We start from the raw sequence: 17,433 nt of genomic DNA on the forward strand, positions 1-17,433 counted from the left end.
GAAATATATTATTTTAAAAATGAAAGAAAGGGAAAAATAATGTCCATATCGGTCTTTCCGTTAAACAATGCCCATTTCCTGCATCAGCTAAGGAACCAAATCAAAGAACACAAGCATCAAGGCAGCAGGACTGTGTGTCTGAAAGCGATTAACCCTATTTGGAAGCAAAAAAAAAAAAAAAAAGAGGGAGAATTTGGAATTTATGTTTTCTAAAGTTAGCAGGTCGTTTTCTATGTATCAGTGTAATGATAAATGGAAATAATTGGAGGCCTCGTAATGCCAGAGACTCAAGATACTCCGGATCGGGACAGTCCTATCTTCATAAACTTTATCTTCATAGGATTTGGGGTATTTGGTGATAATTCAAGTGCTAACCCACTCTGCTGGCGTATGTAACGGCGGTAAACACTTGCATCTGGACAGTGAACAAAACTTTGATGCAAACCAGAAGACATTTGGAAACAAGGCTCTGCTCCATTCGTGTAGCGGCAGTGCTCTGCCTACCGGGGACTGGCTCCCCGGTTTCTTCTGGAAGGTCCAAGAAGGTGACCCAGCATTTACAACGTCTTTTGCCAGGACGCAGCACAGGGTGGCAGGGCTTCTAGGGAGAGAATCTCCCTCCTCATCCGGTCACTGTTTTTTGGAGGAGTCAGGGTCTTGTCCCATCATATCCATTGTACTGGTCCCAGTGGAGTCCCAGAGAAAAAGCCCGAGGAAGGTGACGTTTCTCCTAGAAAGGTAACATTTCCTGGCATCGATCAATGGTGAATATGAAAGTTCTTTACCAAAAATGACAATCTGAAATGGACCTTCGTGGGTAGGAAACACTCTCTCGTGCTGGTTCCTGATCAAGTGCTTGGGGAGCAGTCTAGGTGTTTTTGAGGTTGCTCCTCTGGGGCCATGTGGCCTTTTCTCCAAAGATCAGCCTGGGAATTTCCGAGGAAATCTCTCTCCCTGGACTTGCAGGGAAATCCAAGGTACAGTTGAGTAAACCACACACATGTTCACGTCTTGACGCAGTTTTGTGTCACTGTTGATATCAGCTGGCATCCGTTGTCTCCAAACCTATAGTAAAAGTGCAGTATTCCCCAACCCAGGACCTTGTGGGCAGAAAGGGAAAAGGTATGAGCTCCTGCTGGTGGAGGGCCACGGCCCTCACGTGGGGAAGAGGGGCCGCAGACAATGTCGGGAGTCATCGTTTTCTTCTCACTCAGGGAACAAGGAGGCAACTGGCATCTAGCGGGTAGAGGGTGGGGTGACCACTAGGACAAGCCCTCACAACAGAAATGTACCCAGCCCGCCACACCAAGAGCACCAGGACGGAGAAGCTGGGCCTGGAGCGTTACCTGGAAGGCGAGGTTGGCGAAAGTAGCTCAGTTGGGTTAACAGCACTCAGGAGTCACCGAAGAGGAAAGTGAATTCCAAGATGTAAGAATACAAACCTTTGTCGTGTGAATATATTCCTCTGGGTTTTTTAAAAATATATATTTTATTAATTTATTTGAGAGAGAGAGAGAGAGAGAGAGAGAGCGTGCACCAGCAGGGGGAGGGGCAGAGGCAGAGGGAGAAGCAGGCTCCTTGCTGAGCAGGGAGCCCAACGCGAGAATCGATCCCCGGACACTGGGCTCACGACCTGAGCCCAAGACAGACACTTCACCAACTGAGCCACCCAGGTGCCCCTGCCCCAAAAGTTTTGCTGTAAAACCTGGGCATTTAGGGTTTGCTTTGTTTTGTTTGTGTTTTTATAAGGTTATAAGTTTCTTCCAAAACAGGCTGGACATGGAGGCATCTTGAGCCTGGTTAGCTGTAGGGACTGTACTAGCTTTCAGGGCTCATTCCACATGGCTGGACAGGTGGAAACTAGATTTATACAGTTGTTTTTATTGAGACTCAGGGAAGATGTGTGCAACATTGTTCTGTGCCCGGGTCTGCGCTCAGCACTTCACATACAATCTCATGCAATCCTCCCAGCAAAGGCTTCGTTTAAGTAATTTTTCCAATTACTGAGTGTACCTCCAAGCGAGTCCATTCTCTTCACTTTTTGCAATAATACCGCTGTCACCTTTGTCATTAGCTCCAGTTGTGACTCAGAAGCCGTACAGAATCTCTAACCTTCCTCCAACTTCTGCATGTCTAGGGCAGCTCTGAGCTTCACCTGAAGGCTGTGCCTTCCTCGCTAACTCCAGGAGCATCGTCTCCCAGCTGACGGCAAGACAGTCAATCCTTCACCCCGTCTCAATTTCCTCTTCTCAAAGCTTCCTCTCATCAAGACCTTCCTCTCACGGGAGGTTTCCCTGTTCCAGCTGAGGTCGGAGTGGGGAGGCCGGCGGGAAAGCCGTGTCCCGCGATGAGCGAACACTGTTCCTTCTATCCAACTGATTCCAGAAGCCTCGTCTGTAAGGGGCTCCTGGGCTTTAATTCTCTCCAAGCATCTTAAGTGCTACAGAATGAGGCTCCCTTATGCGCACATACACTCCTAGGTATATGCATATTTGACATCGCTCTAAAATAATATTTATTTTCAACATCAGGTATAGACACACTTTCAGATGTAGTTGAGGTAGACACAGATATAGATGCAGATGCAGATATACCTACAGATGATATAGATCCAAACTGACGTCAGGTGGGAAGGACCGGCCGGATAAAAATGCAGAAGGACCTGTGGGAAGGATTCCGCTTGTTATGTGCGTGGCGTGAGGTTGATGAATATGGATCTTCAAATACGGTGCCCGTGTTTGTTATTTCTTTCTTTCTTTATTTAAGAATTACATTTGGGTTTAACCTCCTGTTCTTATTCCAACCTCTCAAATTATAGCCTCTGCTCATCAATCATCAGGCCATTTATAATGAAAACATTCATAATTACAAACCTCCTACCATGAGCCTCTTCAGCTACATCCCAGAAGTCTGGTACGCAGGATTGTCATCATCACGTTTGCGATATTTTACCTTTTCCCGTTGTTTCTTCTTTGACCTATGAATTATTAAGAAATGTGTTTTCTGATTTGCAATGGTATGTTTTTCAGAGTTCACTTTCTATTACTGGTTTTTAATTTAATTACTTCTTTTTTCAGGTGATTTATTCATATGGCATTGATGTGCCTATCTTAAATGTTCCTGTTGTCTAGCATTTTAACTCCATCATCTTTATCCATAAATTTACTACTTATTATTATTCTAATGTTGTAAAGTTAGAGCTTGCTTATGTTCACACACGTTTACCAGGTTTTTTGCTCATATTTTTTTCTCACGTCACTGAGTCCCTTGCAGGATCAATTTTTATTTTTCATCCTTCAAATGTTGCTGTAGTAAGAGCTTGTAGCAAATCCTTTAGAGTTATACATTTTGGTGCATGGGTTTCACATATACACAAAATGTATGTAAGTATGTGTGTGCATGTATTTATCCTGTACAAATGCTTAGTCTGCATCAGCCCTGAGCCCATGCTCTGGGCCCACCCAGGTGCTGTTCTGAAGATCTACAGTTGCGATGTAGTTCTGACCCTCAAAAATGTTAATAAGGCCACACAGAGCCATCTAGGAGAGAGGTATTCACAGGGTTCTCTGAGAGCCATGTGACATTTTCCTGAGTCAGAAGACAAGAGACCAACCATGCAGCTCCTTGGAAGGTGACACTGGAGGGTGACCCGAATCAGGGGAAATTAAGAGGGATTAATGTGTCCCAAGGCTCCCCATGCTCCACAGGGGGGCTGATGGGGTAACCGGGAGATGTCTGCAGGGAGGTGGAGGTGGCCCCCTGCCACTGCCCTTGCTGACAATGAAAAGACAAGTTCTATCAACACTCTTAATCTGAGGCCAGCTGGGTGACCAGAAGGGTGAAATCTTGACGTCAGACACCTATGGCAGACACTCATTGCGTGGAGCTTGTCACCAGGTCAGTGCTTACTCAGCGTGCGTTTGGTCACCATCCACCTGGACCAATATATCTTCTGTGGAAATATCCAGGTTTGCCATCCCTTTCAAAGCGTTTTCAGCAGTGGTTCTCAAAACTACTGTGAGATTTTGATGCTCAAACCAGAGATTCTTTTTTCTTTCTTTTTTTTTTTTTTTGTCTGAGGCATGGCCTGGACAACTGTTTTTTGTTTTGTTTTGTTTTGTTCTGTTTGGGTTTTCCAGGAGACTCTAATGCACATCAATGTTAAGAACCCCTGGCTTACAGTCTCCGATGCCTCCGTCAGCTTTTCTCAACATGGTTCTACGAAAGAATTAAGCCCTACAGAAAGTGATTTGATTGATTATCTTCTCTGTTCTTCCAAAGATGGTGTGTACGTAGTAACATTCTAGTGCATGGGAGATAAATCAGTTCATTACCACAGAGGACGCCTGGGGCACTAGGCTGGATTCTTTAGTGGAGAGAGGTGATGTTTATAATTTTTGAAAGCTGTATTCAACAGCTAGTAGGTTAGCAAACTGATTCTCTACGGGAGAAAAAAAAGCCCTGAGTGGTTGCATCTGCCATGATCTGTGGTGGAAAGACTCCCACCATGGATTTCAACCCACCAACTGTTTAAGAACTGGCTTGTGAAATTCCTGAAGAGTTAAAAAATAACTTCCCCGTCTTGGCCGCACAAATTGGTGGAACAGGTCTACAGTACACTCTTCATTTCTTGAGAAATTGGTCTACTTAACCATGAGGCTGTATTTGAGGCCATATGGTTGCTGTTGCTTCTTGGATTCCATCAAAGCAACTCAAGTGCACATTTCGTACCAATGTGGCCTGGAAGACAGGGGCTGGATTTGCACTCATGCTCTCTTCCAGGCCTGCCCTGCTTTTTTCCTTTAAGCTTCTTTGTTTTAATCGGTTTTTATATTGGGGTTGTATCCAATATTTTCCTTAGAAGAAGGTGTTTTTCTGTTGTTGTTTTATTTTTTACCTACAAACAAGATGACTTTTTTCCTTGTTAGATTATCCACTCCCAGAATGTACTGTAGGAACAGGGCATCTCACAGCTGAGAAAGGTGGCCTCTACATCCTGAAAATGAATAACCTCAAAACTTTTACCTCACTTTACATACTGCTTAATCAAACAGAAATATATGAATAGGTTGTTTCAACATGTTATATTTAGCACAAGAAAGGGGTACATGTTGGTTCCTATGGAAGGACTAGGAAGGACACAATTCAGCAGTGGTGAGGGCTGGAAGTGTACAGGGAAGTCCTCCTGACAGTGAGGACTCCTTGCCGACAGCCCATGGGTGACTCATGGGGTATATGTGGTGAGTGGGAGAGGGGAGAGGTAGGGATGTTCCTGGCCAAGGACTCAAGGGCATTGTCAAGTAAACTGCTATAAAAATAAGTTATTGGGCAGCCGGGTGGCTCAGCGGTTTAGTGCAGACTTTAGCCTAGAGCGTGATCCTGGAGTCCCGGGATCAAATCTCACTTTGGGCTTCCTGCATGGAGCCTGCTTCTCCCTCTGCCTGTGTCTCTCATGATTGAATAAATAAAAATATTAAAAAATAAAAGAAAAAGAAAATCCACTTAAAAATAAGTTATTTTAAATTTAAATTGAATTAATCTTCAGAGCTAAAAAATAATGTTTCTCTCTCTCTCTCTCTCTCTCTCTCTCTCTCTCTTAAAATATTGCTTTACATTTGCCTGGAATTTTTTTCTTTGATTATTATAGTGGAAGATGAATGACAGGGAAGAAATCTGATCCATCTGACAAGGCTTAAATAAATGTCACTGCACAATACAATCAGAATGACAAGCAACCTTTGGAGAAGAAGGAAGCTCACACAGGAAACTCCTCTAAAACTAATTAATAATAACAATTAAAAGCTCTGTACAATCATTTTGGAGAAAAATTTGGTAATTGCTTATAAAACTAACCATATTCTTGTCACATAAGTCAGCAGTCATGCTCTTTGGTATTTACTCAAAGGAAGTAAAAACTTACATCCATGCAAAACCTACACATGATGCATACGGCAGCTTTATTCATAGTTGACAACTCAAAGCAGCCAAGAGGTTCTTCAATAGTAGAATAAATAAATAAACTGAAACATCCAGACAATGGAATATTATTCGGCACTAAAGAGCAATGAACTACAAGCCATGAAAAGAGATGGAGGAAAATTACGTGAATATTCCTAAGTGAGATAACCCAATTGGAAAAGGCTATATGCTGTGTCCTTTCAACTATATGATATTCTAGAAGAGTCAAAACTACTGGCTCAGTAAAAGATTGGTGTTTGCCAGGGGTTGGTTGGGAGTGGTGAAATAGGCAGAGTCCAGAGAATTTTTAGTCGGTGAAAATACTCCATATGATATTATAATGGTGGATACGTGTCATTTAACATTTGTTCAAATCCATAAGATGTACAACACCCAAACGAAACCCTTACATAAGCAGTGGTTTTTACGTGGTGATGATGTGTCAACATGGGTTCACCAGTTGTGACAAGCGTGTGCTCTGGAGTGAGATGCTGCTCGCAGAAGAGGCTGCGTCTGTGGGGCAGGGGGTGCATTGGAACTCTGTACCTTCTCCTTGACGTTGCTGTGAACTTAGCTGCTCTAAGAAATAAAGTCTATTAAAGAACTAAAACTCTCAGGGCACCTGGGTGGCTCCATGGGTCAACGTCTGCCTTTGGCTCACGTCATGACCCCGGGGTCCTGGGATCGAGTCCCACGTCGGGTTCCCTGCATGGAGCCTGCTTCTCCTTCTGCCTTTGTCTCTGCCTCTCTCTCTCTCTGTCTCTCATGAATAAATAAATAAAAGCTCTAAAAAAATAAATAAATAAATAAATAAATAAATAAATAAATAAATCTCTCCCTTCATCTCCATTTTAGCCCTAAATGAGCATTTTTATGCTCAATAGGGAATTTATAGAACTTCTGATAAGTCAAGTAACGACACTAAAAAAAGAAACTCTTTGGAAAGTTTGAGGAAAAACAACAAAGAAAACGAAAATAGACTGTGACAATCGCACAACTGATATCTCCGACTGAAACTCTTTGTGATATTTAATTTTTATGTCAAAAAAGAAATGATATATAAATCAAAGATTCCAGGAAGGGGAGAATATTTGTGCATGTGAGTTATTCCCTCCTCTCTCCTTTAAGATGAAATGTGAGTTATATCCTACATTTAAAAATTGAGCAGCATGATCTGCCTTTCTCATCAATGATTTTGTCATCACAACCTGCTTTGCCAAGAAGTTTACGTAAGTGCCATTTAGATGTGCCTCCTTCCCATAGTACTTAGTCATCAGTACGTTGCCTACTTTATGTTCATTAATACTGGCAAGTTTTTTTATGGCATAGCGTCAAACCTCCAGACCTTTATGGTTGATCATGACAAATATTCCGCATCTGCTCTAGGCTCTGGAGGTCCCCAGAACGTCTCCTGGTCCGCCCTGGGATGAACTGGTCTTGGTTCCCGGCTCTGGATGGTGCTCAGGTCTGCTGTACATCGCCACGTTTCCCTTGATCTGGCTGATGTAAGGGGCACCTCCCTTTAATGGCAGAGCACAGGTGCATGTTTGAAGCTTCCATTCAAAAAAAAAAAAAAATCTGCTAAGACTGCGTGAGTCACAGCCCAGCGTCAGGGTGGAGAGAACATGCTCTGCCGATGCAGCGTGGTCAAGGTGACACAGCAGCGAGATTTCCTAAGCGCATTAATCCAGTCAACCAAAAACGGAGCCTGTACAAACGTCCCCGGACTTTTCTTTGCTACGGTTACAAACCCCCTCCCGTTACAACCACATTTATTAATCCATGTGTGACACAGTCTCTGATTATCATATATTGGTCGCTACGGAATCGATTCTACGTCACTGTTCATTGCACTTTTGCTAAGAAGTCATCAGGGTTATAAAGCAAGTTTTCTGGTTCCCTGCGTTTCTTCCCTCTGCTCTGATTTCCTCTGAGGTCAAATAAACTCCAACACAACTGGTCACAAAGGCGGTGCCTAATGTACTTTCTGACCCACCCCCCCCCGGGGTTTTGACCCATGCATCTCACTCAACTCGTCCAAATATTTTAACTGGCTCGTCTCACCCCGTCCATTCACTGTCCCTCACTCCATCCACTATGGTCTGACTTTCTCCCTCCTCCTGGACGCCCTTACTGAAACTGTTCTCATTCAGGTCACCAACATCAAAGGTTTTTTTCTATCATTGGCTCCAGCACGTGGTTCTCCAGCTTTATGTTGTGAAATGGCTAAGATTTAGCTGATATATTAAGCATCCCCTCGGCTTGGAAATGCTCAGCTCACTTCTGGCGGAAAGCCGCATCCCCTGGTCCCCCTGTCCGCTGGCAGCCCCCTACTCTGTCTCCTTTGCTGGACACCCCCCCCCCTCCAGAGTTCTTTCTGAGACTGTGTGTCCATCAGAGCCTCGGAGCAGAGCCCACTGGTCTGCGCCCCATCCGTCCTTCTGTGATCGGTGGCCGGGTCTCCTGCCCTGCTCTCCCAGCTGCTGCGTCTCTAACCTGCATCTCTCAGCTACGGCTTCTCCCCGGCCTGCATCCCACGAGGCATTGCAGGCTGAATTCCTTCCAGGCACTTCAGAGTCTGCCCCAAACTAAATGTCATCATCTCTCCATAGACACTCCTTTCGTCCTTAAGTCTTTATCCTGGCCATTTATATGGTCTCCGCCTGAAGCTCGCGCAGTCCCTGCTGGCCCTGCGCTACCTTATTGCCCTGCATCCCATCAATCACCGAGTCTCTACGGCTTTATCTGCCCAATACTTTTCTCCCAAATCCTCTCCTGTACCCAGGGCTCTGCTAATAGCAGCTACCGTGTGTTACTTTCTACAAGCCAATCACCAGGCCAGCCCTTGGCTTGTCACACCATCTTTGCCTTCTGAGGCAAGTATTGATTTCTATACGCTGCAGAGGAGAAGGCAGTCTCAGAGATCTGGAGGATGAGAAAACTCAGGCTACGAGATGTTATATAACGTGTTTGGGGGCGGGGGGGTTGTGATTTGTAAAGCTGATGGACCTCAAAGTCTACATGGGCTTTTGGTTCTGTCTCTACACTTTTTGTGGTCAAATAGTCAAGTACTTTGCATTTGGTTTGGATACGATGCTTCATCCCCATTTCTCTTGGTTCTAAAAAGTTGATAGAAGTGATATTTGCTAAATGCTTACGATGTGCCGGGAGCCGCATCGGGTGCTACAGGCAGACACGTGAGGACCCTTTTCTGCCCTCAGCAGCTCACATGTTCCCCAGCATCGACTAATAAAGACAAAGTCATACACCAAAAATGTGTGTCATAAATAGTCTGTCAATTTTGTTATTTTAGAAATTTGGTGACAAAAGAGTTTGTGCCATTCAACCCTTGAAATATTACCCTTGGTAGCATTTATACAAATTATCCAGATGATTCAGGCCAGGAAGTGTGTTCATCATAAACAACTAGGTATTTGCTAATGGCATCTTTAACTCGGTTACTGGGACCAACTTGCCTTTTTTTGCCTCAGACTTAGTTAATGTGTCCCGTTTACGGATTACATCGAAAAAAATCCGATGAGGTTCAGATCTGAAGTCAGACAGCTCAGGGTGCGAGGAATTTTGCCAACCTGTCATCCTCTCGACAGCACCCCGATCAATGCGCGCCAAGAAATTCACGTGTTAAACACGTTCCCTCTCCCCCACCCCGTGAGATGTAGCCGTATAGACTCTGGTTTTAAGCGGTAATCAGCAATAATGTATTGCTTGTTCCCTAATGTCAGTATTGGTGATTTAGTGATTAATTATCTGACTGCTGTGTAGTGCTTAAAATAATCCAAATGCACAAAGTAAATTAGTTGATCAGGAGAAAATTCTGTCATGCAAATTCATGCAATACAGACCCTCACTGTCACACTCATCGCTGACAACATAAGTGGGTCACCGGAGTGGCTGGCCCCTGTTAATTTATTTTCTCAGACACACCATACATATTCATGATATCCTGCTGTTTGTCTGTCACCTCAAAGAAGCCCTATCTTCAGAATCACAATTAACAGAAAATATGCACATTTAGCCAATGAGAAAGAGTGAAACTAGAAGAGTTGTGAATCTGATTTTATTTTATGCTTTTTTTTTTTTTTTTCCAGACCCTATGACGGATTGGAAGCAACAGCAATTTGTCCATCTGGTCTTAAATTGTTAGTTCATGGACAGTGAGGTACAAGACTCCCAGGAAAGCAAGTATTTGTGAAAGGAAGATATTCATTCATTTTAAGGTCCCACAGCTTGCTAAACTGCTGCACATTCTACTCTAATTGACAGTAAGTGCACGGGGATTGTGCCAGATAAGGAAATGGAGCTAAGTGCGCAGGCCACCGCCCAGGGTGGGAGCGCCCACATCCCATCCTTCAGGCTAATCGGTAGTGGCAGGATCCTGACATCACTGCCACTGTAATAACTGAGCCGGGGCAAGGGCTCTGTCAGAGGGTATGTGTTCACTTGGGCATTTCCTTCTTTCTAGGAATACAATGTGTTTCATTAGCAAAAAGATAGAAGACAGGATAATTACTTCCTCCAGCAGAGATGTACCTCCTCATCGCGATGGCTGCAACAGGCAGACGCAGGGAAAAACAGACACATTTTGGATGACATTCATTTTGTTTCAAAGGCCACATTCATCCAACATGGTATTTATTTATTTATTTATTTATTTATTTATTTATTTATTTATTTAAAAATTTTTTTTGCAAGAAGGAGCCATTTCCTGAATGGGCACTTGTTGCTTCGGGGTAACACTGTAACCTTCACTGTTCTCAACTTTGCATCAAAATCTGTGAAACGACATCTCCATCTGTGAGGGAAAAGGTCGGTTTAAAAAAATGGAATCTATCCATGATTCTTGAGTAAAGAAATAGGGTGAGTGAGGGGCTAGAGCAGCATCACGTTACATACCTTCTAAAAAGATACGCAATATTAAATGGCGAAAAAATGCATCACGAGTTTCCCCAAAGCCTTCGTGTATCCTTTTAGACATGTACAGAGCAAAGGATTAATTCCACTGGTAATATTTGTGTCAGAGCCACACCAATTAATTTAATATTCGGATTGGACAAGCAGTAGAGCTTTAACGGCTGTTAACTTTTTGGCAAGTAGCTCTGGGAAGGCGGTAATGAGATTAACATTCAGAGGACAAATTTGCTTTTTTGCTGTATTTAATTACTACTCTGACACCACATAGTGTTCACTCTGAATTCTCTAGACAGGACACTAGGGAATGTTATCCGCATTTGTGACACATAGCGGGACCTGCTTTGGAAACACTGTGGGAAATAGAGTCTTTATAAACTGCTCTCTTCAAGGTCGGGGACGTTCCCGAAGAAGGTCGGGGTAGATGCTTGAAATTAAACTTAGGTGCCTACATTCAGTCCTTGGTGGGATATAAAAACAGCACTTAATCCTCATCCATACCTTAACTATGTACGAAATACTTTTACGATCGTCATGTCGTTTGATCATTCCTCAAAACTCTTCGAAGCAAGGTGCACTGTGCCTATTTTATAGATGAGCGTGGCTGTAGTTACGGGTCTGACATCACGCACATTTTGTTCTGAAAGCCTGAGCCGAAGCTCAGGTATCATTGGGCTGCATCCCAGAGTGTTTCCAGCAGCGTAGAAAGGAGGTGGCTTTGGAAGCCTAGAGTCATTTGCTCATCTATCGTCACTGTGCTGCCAGGATTTGTAAATAGATACTCTACTTTTTTTTTTTTTTTTCAGACAAATGAGGAAATAAAGGCAAGAAAATGGTCTTGGTTAAACTTCTGGAGGAAAATGAATTAGAGGAAACTTCTAATTCCTTAGAAAATATTGAGGAAACCAAATCAGTTATGCGTCTGGTCCTGTATTTGTCACCAAACGGCTTAGGGGATGGAGAACATAGCAGATCTGGGCCTCTTTGTTCTCATTGATATGAACATAAGATGCCTCAAACCCTTTTTCAAAATAAATAATCTGTAATCTACACATTCTCAAGTGTCCCTATATTTACAAGTTTATCTACAACTACACACAGATGGGCAAGTTATAATCATTCTTCAACTTTTTATTTTATTTATTAAGTTTTTTTAATTTCAATTCCAGGATAGGTAACATACAGTGTTGTATTAGTTTCCGTTGTACCCTGTAGTGATTCAACACTTGTAACATCACTCCATGCTCATCCAGAGAAGTGTACTCTCAATCCCCTTCACCTATTCCATCAGCCCACCCCTGCCACCTCCTTTGTGGTGATGATGATCACCAGTGTTAGTTGAGAGTCTGTTTCTTGGTGTGTGTGTGTGTGTGTGTGTGTGTGTGTGTGTGTGTGTGTGTGTGTGTGTCTATTTCTTTTGTTCATTTGTTTCTTAAATTCCTCATATAATGAGTGAAATTATATGATATTTGTCTTTCTCTGACTTATTTTACTTAGCATAATACCCTCTAGTTCCATCCGTGTTGTTGTAAATGGTAAGATTTCATTCTTTTCTATGACGGAGTGATATTCAATAGTATATACCTACCACATCTCCTTTAACCGTTCATCTATGGATGGATACTGGGGCTGTTTCCATAGTTCAGCTACGGTACATAATGCTGCGTGTATCCTTTCAAATTACTAGTTTTGCATTCTTTAGGTAAAGACCCAACAGTGCAATTCCTGGATTGTCAAGTAGTTCTATTTTTAACTTTTTGAGGGGCCTCCATACTGACTTTCACGGTGGCTGCACTGGTTTGCCTTCCCACCAACAGTGCACAAGGGTTTTTTCTCCACATTTTCACCAACACTTGTTGTTTCTTGTACATTACTTAACTTTTAAATTCCTTCACATTATCTTATGAACATTATGACATTTATCTTTTTGGTTAATAAAATATTTGAATGGCACTTGTAGTTTACAATGGCTAAGTCTAGACAAGATACACTGAATGCAAGTCTTTCCAGTTTTCCCATCCATCCATCCATCCATCCATCCATCCATCCATTCAAAAGTACTTATTGATTCTATTATGTACCAGTTACTGAGACAACAGAATTGAAAAAGTGCAACCCCTCCTTCAAGAAACTAATAGTCTAAATGTGTGGTATATTGATACCTTCTGGGCTTTTTTGCTTTTGCTTTTGTTTTTGTTTTATAAAAGTCATCGTGATCAGTAAAGAATAATCATTTCCAGAAACATTGGAATGTGATTTATTCATTCAGCAGCTAGTTCATTTGACAGAGAGAATATATTAACTATCATACTTGAAATAGGTGAGGAAATTTAATTAGATATGAACAAGAATGATTTTTTTAAATATTAAATAAAAGGTCAAGCCTATAGGACAAAATTGGATTATTTCATTGGCTCTTGTCTTCTTCACATGAAAAATACTTTTTTGATATTGGCATCTGGACAGAGAGGAAAGTTAAAACAATCACATGATGATGAATAATTTCAGAAGTATTTGGTTGGTACTTTTTTGGGCGTGTTGATGTTCTGTGCGTTCATACAACTGGTATCTATTTCACAGTTACAGCATACAATGTTGTTTTGAAAGTGAGATCTACTGTTGGCTAATTCTGTCATTGATGTGTTGCAATGCCAATAGCATGATAGACAGCCAGCTATCTGTTGAGGTATAATGTGTACACTCACTTCCCTGTTTTGTGGCTTGTTCAGAAAATTCACAATGTGAACTGGCACTTCCTTAGGCATGCCCAGAGTGCCCGCGCTGCGCCAGCCTCTGATTGGCATTTGCCGGCGTGATGGAATGGCCAGTGAGACTCGCCTGGGTTCAGGTATTATTACTTTAGATAATTACTAAGTAGAGTTCCCAGATTGGCATTTCAGAGACAAAGCAATTATCAAAGAATAATTAAATCACAGCATGAGTGAAGCAACTTTACATTTCACTAAGTAGTTTACTTTAGGCATTTTCACTAATTCCAGCTATCTCGGTAGACACAGGTGTCCAGATCTCATATATTCATGTCGTGCTCCTGATCTGGCACATGGTGGCTTGCTCTCTTCCTTCACACACACACACACACACACACACACACACACACACACACACACACACACACACACACACACACATGCAGTTGCACATACACATCCGTGCACACTCACACGTTGACCTCACCATGTACATTACTAACAGCAGTTGACTCAGCCTCTTCTGCTATGGCTGTTCTTACTGGATTCTGTTCACTCATTTCTCTTTTGTTGCTCTGTTGTTCAGGCGCCCAGCCCATGAGCTCAGCAATCATTATTTCCAGGGCTCTTTTTCTTCTGATGATGATCTTGGAGTTTCTTCTTAATCTGTAACACTAGTCACAGAGTGAAAGTTCTTGCTGACCATATCTTCCTTATATCATCCCAACTGCTCCGCAACCACCCGGCCTTCGCTTGACTTGAGTCTGATGGACAGCTCCCCAGAGACTGTCTGCTCTGACTCCGCATGATTGTTGGGGTAAGAAAGACAAACACGTCAAAGGAAAGATAGATGGGATCTCAAAGGAGCCTCCTGTGCTGGATTCTACTATTCAACTCAAAAATTCTCCTGGCAAGTTCTTCTCAGTCAAAGGGAAGCCCTGCAATCAAAATTAAGTTTATGGTCACCCATTTCTCCTGGAAAGGTACAGAGAAACAGCTCATCATTTGCAACCTTCACTGTGTGTCAGTTGCCAAAGCAAAAGAAAAATGAGACTTTACAACAATTCATTATTAAATATAATACACATAGAAGAAAAATGCCTGCTTTTTTTAACTTTTTTTTTTTGAAAGAGAGAGAGTGGGTGCATGAGCAGGGGCAGTGGGGAAGGGGCAGAGGGAGAGGGAGAGAGTATCCTCAAGCAGACTCCCCACTAAGCACAGAATCTGACTTGGAGTTCAATCTCACAACTGAGAGAACTCTGAAATCAAGAGTTGGATGCTTAACGGACTGAGCCACCCCAATTTTTAAATGCTTAAGTTAGGCTTTCAATGAATCAATATGAACTTAGAATAAAACTTTACAGAGAAACTTATAGGGACAACGTGATTTGGAGAATTTAATAAGGAAGGAAAAGTCCATAACTCTATCTATCTACCTACATACATGTAATACACATACACCTTTGCATATTTCCATTATGTATATTTATATAATATGAAGTATAATCAAATTACATAATATTTTATAATATATGGCTATGTAATATAATAAAATATATAATCAATATATCATCCCTGCATAATCAAGAAAGATTTTTTAAATAATTCTATATAACTAGATATCTATTTGAGGCAGTCACATTGAAGCAAGCAAACTCTGACAATCTAGAGGCCAACTGGATGGAGGGAATCATCCTTCTAGTGGTCATGCTCCCCTGGAGTTTTGTCCTCCTTCCCGGCTGCACAGGGAACTGGCATAGGTCCACAGAAGAGCTAACGTGCTCTAAGAAGAAGAGCTAGAAGTTTACCTTGAAGAATGGAAGATTCAAAGATCCACAAGAGCTGTCTTCAGATTGATGAAGGCTGATGCAGGCATGGGAGTGGCTATGTTTTCACAGATCCTGGAAGTTGGTACCCTGACCAGTGGCAGGAGGATTTTGTCTCCATGGAATGAGTTTTTCAGTAGTAAGAGCTTCTCAAATGGGACCAGTCTCTCAGGAGAAGATAAATCTCCTTTCATTTCAGATGCTCAGAATAAGCTGATTCACATATGACAGAGAGATACAAGGTGGAGGGTTGAGTATCACATGTCTGTTTGAGAATATATATGTGTGTGTTTATGGGTGTGGGTTGTACAGAAAATGAGGGTCGGAGTGGATGACCTCTTAGGGTCCTTGTGAGCTTAGGTGGCTATAATAATTGTCACAGGCAGATTATTTCTCCACTTCCTCCTTTTTAATTTATCTGGTACATCCAATCCAGAGCATCTATGGATTTATTTATTTATTTATTTATTTATTTATTTATTTATTTATATTTATTTAACAACCAGTGAGTGCATAGGGGTGGAAAGAGGCCAGTCTGGAGTTTAGAGGTGCGACCTCTGGCAACTCTAAAACTTCTTTAGGCCATTATTATCTGCATTTATAAAATACAATCTTAGGACAACCCAGATCTATAATTCTTTCTTATCTAAAGGCTACGACTATATATGCTACTCATAAATGAGCCTATATAAAATGAGCCATTTTATATATTCATTAGCTTTGGCCAGTGCAAAAGCACTGCAGAGAAACATCAGCACTAAGGATCATGATGCAACATCACACCCAAAGGATTGTCACAGGTAGACATGGACCCTTTGATTGAATACATTTTACAGACCCTTAAGAGAAGCGGGAGCTGCTTATTCTCCAAGCAGCATCCTCTACTTCTTGGAGGAAACTTGGGTGAGGTATTCGAGGAATAAATAACATTTATGCTTACTTAAAGCAATGATTCTATTATCACCCAATGGTGCACATAAGAGCTGGATGCTTCTCTTTGAATTGTCACATTTGTTTGTGGTGAGATTTCTCCTGGCATGGTCTGGTCATTATACATCTGCCTCTCAAGCAGCACCATCGTTTCTTCCCCTGACTTCACTTCCACCCGAGTTCCAAGGCTTTCTGATTATTAAACTGCAGAGAGTTGAAATTTGCTATCGTACAATTGGAACTAATTGTCTGAGACGATTTACATCCATCAGTGCAAGGTTTATGGCTTTTTAGACTCAGTGTAAGATGAATAAATAACAGAGCTTGAGTCATTACTCTGTTTTATTACTTGTGATGTGCTGGGTAATCTGAATATAATTTGGGCACCATAGCTTTGTCAAATAGTGGACATCTGTCAAGTTATAAGTTCTGATGGTATTTTGCAATCTGTCCACTCATACCCTTTACAGTTGCTACCCTAAAACCAAGGAATTGAGGTTTTGCAGTTTTTTTTTTTTTTTTTTGGTTTTTAAGTCAGAAATTCTGTTGGAGAATTGAGAGTAACTTTCACTCCATGGATTGTCCTGATGGTCACATGGGCTTCTTTTCTCACTCCCTGTAATGACCACCTTGCCCCGCTCACACACTGCACCCTTCCTTCTGCTCACATAATGAACACAGAGGAAGCCAATATCACCCTTACCATCTATCTGCTTTGATGAGAGCGTGCACAGGGAGCCAGCCAACCAAGCAGATGCTGAAGGAGACACACGGTGGCCTCTGTTCCCTCCCTTGCACATGAATGGGTGGGGTGGTTCACCAGCCCAGGTTTTCACAAGCACATTTTAAAGTACCTAATTTTTTTTTTTTCAAAAATGGTATCTTTCACCTGCTATTAGGGAAGTGTTTTCATAGTTAAACAGTTTTTACTCTTTGGAAATTTCTCCCTGATTCTGATTTATTTTTATATATATTTTTACAAAGCCATTTTAGCTTTATAATTTTTCTGGCTTTATATTGCCCATTAAAGCTAATGGACAGTTGTTTGGCTCATTTCTTGAAAACGATCCATGGAAATTCTT

This window comes from Vulpes lagopus, chromosome 5 (assembly GCF_018345385.1).
Source record: "Vulpes lagopus strain Blue_001 chromosome 5, ASM1834538v1, whole genome shotgun sequence".
Classification (NCBI taxonomy): domain Eukaryota; kingdom Metazoa; phylum Chordata; class Mammalia; order Carnivora; family Canidae; genus Vulpes; species Vulpes lagopus.